The following is a 5,991-nucleotide window of genomic DNA, read 5'->3' as shown; positions in this document are numbered from 1 at the left end:
CACCCCCGGCCGGGCATCCAGTGCGTCCCCGCCCCCGGCGGCGCCTCAGGGCCCGTCCCGGCCCCCACGCCCGCTGACTGGTCTCCGCCCCAGGCCTTGGCTCCGCCTGGAGACCTGGCCGCGCGCCTCCAACCCGGCCATCTATCCGTCTTGGCGCAGGAGGTGCGGGAAGGCTGGCCGCCTGCCTGAACCAGGGCCTGAGTCCATTCAAAACCCAGTGTGACTCCTGACCCTGCAGCTGGAGTCGCCGCAGGAAAGCGCCGGGTTGGCCGGGGCGCCGGCGGGGATCTCCCTGAGGGGCTGGTGGCGGGGCCCGAGTCCTCTGTGCCCGGGTCCTCGAGGGCCAACCGCACGGCCTGGCTGCCTGAGAGCAACAGGGCGCAAAACTCTCCTCGCAGAAGGATACCTGTAGCCCGTCTCCTGGCGAGTCAGCAGAGCGACGCGGGTGATTTGCAGCGCCACTGTTTTCAAGATCTGAGCGTTTTGGAGTGAGGACGGAGTGCTGATCGAAATTTTGGGAGAATCACTCTGAGGGTCTCCTCACATTTTAGTGTCTCCCCTCCGCTTGGGTTTCTTTGACCACTCAGTGTGGACCTAGGTTGCAAGTGCTGATCCAAAAAGATGCCTGTCTTTGGGGCTCGCACCTTGTCCCCTTTTCTCACAGAATATTCCTTGTCCTCCCACTTCCACCAGTTTTAGCCGTGATTTCTCCTTCCTGAATCACCCAAATGGAAGGCACAGGGCTCCCTGTGAGCCCTGAATGAGAGAAGAGCTGGAGACAATCTCTCTTGTTTAATTCTGAAATGGGTATTAAAGAATCATTTCTTTTCACCAGATTCCACCCTGGATTCTTTCATTCGGTAAGCATTACTGAGTTCTTCCTGCATGAGCGAGTATTGACCCTCGGCCAAGGGCTTTCTCGGACATAAAGAATTGGGTCTTGGGGACACTTCTGCCCTTAGGAGGTCCTGGCAACCCCAGGATAAGATAAACCAGGGCAATCTTTATCCCCCCAGCTGAGGAACACAGGGAATATGATTAGTAAAGCTACTAGACACCCAAGCGGGGATGGAGTTCCGGATTCAGAGACTTCAAGTGGTTTAAATCAGGGGTCCCCAACTCCCAGGCCACGGGCCAGTTCCGGTCCATGGACTGTTAGGAACCGGGCGCACAGCAGGAGGTGAGTGGCGGGCCAGCAAGTGAAGCTCCATCTGTATTTACAGCCGCTCCCCATCGCTCACATTACCGCCTGAGCTCCGCCTCCTGTCAGATCAGTGGTGGCATTAGGTTCTCATAGGAGCACGAACCCTACTGTGAACTGTGCACGCGAGGGATGTAGGTTGCGCGCTCCTTATGGGAATCTAATGCCTGATGATCTGAGGTGGAGCTGAGGCGGTGATGCTGGTGCTGGGGAGGGGCTGCAGATACAGATGATCATCAGCAGAGAGGTCTGACGGCACAGAGACCATCATAGGTGAGTTACTTGCAGACTCACATCAAAACCCTATCAGTGAGCGGCCAGTGACAATTTAGCTGCATCTGGTGGCAGGCTTTATAGTGGCAAGTGAGCTGATGTACTTCACTTGTACAGCATCTGGTGGCAGGCTTTAAGTCAGATTCCGACACTTATTTTAGTCCGTGTGTGGCCCGCCCGTTATTTTATTTACCGCTTCCACCCGCGCCTCTTTCCTTTACTGTGTGCTTGTCTCAGTCACAGTTTTGGTAAGCCCACAAGGCAATCCTAGCCAAAATGGGTAAGAAACAAACGTTGCTGGAGAGCTTCTTTGAAAAGGGGGAAAGACCCAATGATGAGACAGCAGAAGACTCTTAAGACTGCTAACAAAAAAATAAAATAAAAAAAAAAGACTGCTAACAAGAAGAAAGCTGCATTTAAAAGAAAATACCAAGAGTCCTACTTAAATTATGGGTTCATCACAACAGGTGATTCACATTCTCCAAGCCCGCTTTATATAATATGTGGCTACCGGCTATCCAGTGAAGCCATGAAACCTTCACAACTGCTTCGCCACATGGAGACCAAGCACCCTGCGTTAAGAGACAAGGCTTTGGAGTTTTTCAAATGAAGAAACCATGAACACGAGGAACAGAAGCAATTACTGAAGGCCACCACTTTATCACATGTGTCCGCACTGAGAGTACCATTCTTAGCGGCTGAGCGCATTCCTAAAGCCAAGAAGCCCTTTCCTGTTGGTGAAGAGGGGACCCTGCCTGCTGCTAAGGACACGTGCCGTGAACTTTTAGGAGAGGCCGTAGTTCAAAAGGCGGCACGTGTTCCTCCTCCGGCCGGCGCCGTAACTGGACGAATTGATGAAACAGCAGAGGATACTGAGGCACGAGCGTTAGAGAGGATTAACGGGTCACCGTGGTGCGAAGTCCAGGTCGACGAGTCTACCGCCGTTGACAGCAAGGCCACAGTGCTTGTGTTTGCGCGATATGTTTCTCTGGAGGGTGTGCCCGAGGATGTGTTAGGTGCACTTTTGTTGCCAAACGACACCACAGCACAGCTGCAGAACTAGTCAAGTCTCTGAATGGTTACATGTCAGGAAAACTGAAGCGGTCGTTTTGTGTCGGTATACGCATGGACGGAGCGGCTGCCACGACTGGACGGCTTTCTGGTTTCACTACTCGGGTCAAAGAGGTCGCTTCTGAATGTGAGTCCACACACTGTGCCGTCGTAGAGAAATGCTGGCTAGCTGAGAAATGTCCCCTTAAGTTGACAACGTTTTGCAGGATGTGATTAAAATTATCAACCACGTTGAAGTACATGCCCTTAACTCACGTCTGTTCGTGCAGCTCTGTGGCTTTCTAAAGGTAGACCCATGGCCGGAGTTTCTGAGTTACGAGAGCCGCTCCAGAGATTTCTTTTAGAACAGTCGCCACTGGCGGCACATTTCAGTGACACAGAATATGGGTCGCAAAACTTGCTTAAACCTGCTCAACGACATCAATCTGTCACTTCAGGGGAGAACGACAGCTGAGTTCCAGTCGGCAGATAAAGTGTCTGCATTCAGAGCCGAGCTGGAATTATGGGGGCGAGGAGTGAACGTTGGGATCTTTGACATGATTCGGACATTAGCAGAGATTTTGAAAGAGTCTGAGCCAGGGCCTTCTTTCTCCCAGCTGGCGCATGGTCACCTGTCTCAGCTTTCAAAAGAGTTTGAGCCTTACTTCCCAACCACAGAAGACCCCTGAACCGGGAAGGGATGGATCCGCGACCCATTTGTGAGTAAGCCAGGCGAATTGACTTTGTCCGTGCTAGAAGAGGATCAGCTGCGTGAGATCGCAAGTGACGGTGGCCTTAAAAGTATGTTTGAGACAACTTCAAATCTCCATGCGTTCTGGATTAAAGTCAAGGCGGGATCTCCTGAGATTTGCCACAAAAGCACTGAAAAGCCTGCTTCCATTTCCTGCATCCTCTCCTTGTGAAGCGGGATTCTCAGCAGTGATGGCACCCAAAATGCAATCACTGAGTAGACACACTTCGGGTGTCACTGTCTCCCATCAACCCCAGGTGGGACCATCTAGTTGCAGGAAGACAAGCTCAGGGCTCCCACTGATTCTGCATTATAGTGAGTTGTATAAGTATTTCATTATATTTCGTTACAGGGTAATAATAGTAGAAATAAAGGGCACAATAAATGTAATGCGCTTGAACCATCCCCAAACCACCCCCCTGACCCTGGTCCGTGGAAAAATTGTCTTCCACGAAACCGGTCTCTGGGGCCAAAAAGGTTGGGGACCGCTGTTTTAAATCCCACTTAATGATTTGCCAGCTGGGTGTTTTGCACAAGGTGCTTAATCTTTCTGGGCATCCGTTTGCCCCCAGGGCTGTGGGCAGGATGAAATCAGAGAATCTCTGAAGCTTCTCAGCACACTGGCCTGCTCACTGTAAAAGCATTCAGTGACCGTTAGCGGTTGTTACAAGTAGTAACAATGTTCTTAGCAAAACGTGACTCAGCGTCCAAATGGAAATTTTTAAGGCAAATTATGTCCTTAGTGAATTCGTGTACACAATTAAGAATCTTTGTGAGGTTATCTATTTTATTTTATTTTATTTTTTTTTCGGTATGCGGGCCTCTCACTGCTGTGGCCTCTCCCGTTGCGGAGCACAGGCTCCGGACGCGCAGGCTCAGCGGCCACGGCTCACGGGCTTAATTGCTCCGCCGCATGTGGGATCTTCCCGGACCAGGGCACGAACCCGTGTCCCCTGCATCAGCAGGCGGACTCTCAACCACTGCGCCACCAGGGAAGCCCCGAGGTTATCTATTTTAAAAAGTGTTGCCTCTGAATGTTCCTCGAAATTAGCTCAAGAAACTCTAACATCTAACTAAGTTAGAGACCATAGTTAATTATGAAATAAAACTAGAGATACTGATGTTACTAGAGACGGCAGGATTTTTCTCCCCCTTTTAATTAGTGTGATTCCCTTAGATACTTAATACAACTTAAACTTCTTCCCTTTGTCGGTGGGAACCTGTTTGGTGAAAGGTGTTTGTTGTTCTGAGCCAAGAAAAAAAGTAAAGTTTAGCCTTTGTAGCCATATTCATGCACAGGTCTGTGCTTCTTATACTATTTATTACATACAGGCATTTTTTTGAAGTGTGGAACTCATCCCCTGACCCCCTCACACACACACATACACACACACACACACACACACACACACACACACTTCCAATCAATGGTAACAAAACTAAAGGAGCCAAAGCTAAAGCGATTTCAGGCCAGCTCGTCGCAAGTTGCAGGCTCTCAAGCTTCATGGGTTTGCTGAATTTTCTACTTGGCTGCTGGAGTTGGACAGGCGAGAGGCTGAGGGTGCGGATCCATTATGAGGTGGTGATGATGTAGGTCAGGTAGGGAGGCAGAGCAGTGGCCCATCAGGGCGGCTCCTGGCACGCGGGGGACCTGGGGGTTGTGCTTAGAAAGTGCAGGCAGAGTATGGCCACAGTGGTGGGAAAGGGTAGGCAAGGGCTGAGTTGGGGACAGCTTAGCGGACAGTCAGAAGCTGGAAACTGAAGAGGTAGTTGATTGCCAGAGAAATCCAACAGACCAGGCTTTGAGCAACCACAGGAGTTCTTTCCGGGGTGTGGGGTGAGTGAGCGAGCTCACAGCTCGGGCTGCCTTTTAAAGACTTGGCTTAGGACTCCTGGGGACAGAACGTATGAAAGGGCCAGGGCTTGTGGACCCAGTCACCCTCTAAACGACTGTTGAGAGCTTCCTCTGTGCTGGGGGCTGTAACACCTTTAAAGAGATGGCGGAGACCAGCCACAGGTCTGGAGGCTGGAAGTGCAGGATGAAGGTGTCAGCAGGGGTGGTTCTCCCTGAGACCTGTGACCAGGAATCTGTTCCAGGCCTCTCAGCTAGATACTGGTGGTTTGCTGGTAGTTTTTTTAAAAATTTATTTATTTTATTTATTTATTTTTGGCTTCACTGGGTCTTTGTTGCTCTGAGTGGGCTTTCTCTAGTTGCGGCGAGCGGGGGCCACTCTTCGCTGCGGTGCGCAGGCTTCTCATTGCGGTGGCTTCTCCTGTTGTGGAGCACAGACTGTAGGCATGTGGGCTCTGTAGTTGCGGCACGCGGGCTCAGTAGTTGCGGCACGCAGGCTCAGTAGTTGTGGTGCACAGGCTTAGCTGCTCCGCGGCATGTGGGATCTTCCCGGACCAGGGCTCGAACCCGTGTCTCCTGCATTGGCAGGCGGACTCTCAACCACTGTGCCACCAGGGAAGCCCATTGGTAATTTTCAATGTTCCTTGGCTTGTGTTGCATCACCCTGATCTCTGTCTTCATCTTCACTTGGCATCTCCCTGTTGTGTGCAGGTCCCTGTTTTCAAACTTCTGGTTTTTTATAAGAACACCAGTCACATTAGACTACGGCTCACCTTCATTGCCTCATGTTAACTTGGTTACCTCTGCAAGGACTCTATCTTCAAATAAGGTCACATTCCTAGGTACCAGGAGTTAAGACTCCAA

At 51.1% G+C, this 5,991-nt stretch overlaps 1 long non-coding RNA gene across 1 annotated transcript in view; it reads left to right on the top strand.

Moving 5' to 3' along the window:
* LOC136794630 (uncharacterized) overlaps positions 1-5,991 on the top strand; it is a 282,171-nt gene that overhangs the window by 72,316 nt on the left and 203,864 nt on the right. The window lies entirely within an intron of this gene.

This window comes from Kogia breviceps, chromosome 8 (genome assembly GCF_026419965.1).
Source record: "Kogia breviceps isolate mKogBre1 chromosome 8, mKogBre1 haplotype 1, whole genome shotgun sequence".
Classification (NCBI taxonomy): domain Eukaryota; kingdom Metazoa; phylum Chordata; class Mammalia; order Artiodactyla; family Physeteridae; genus Kogia; species Kogia breviceps.
Note: the sequence above shows the minus strand (reverse complement) of the source record. Positions and strands in the feature narration are given on the sequence as shown.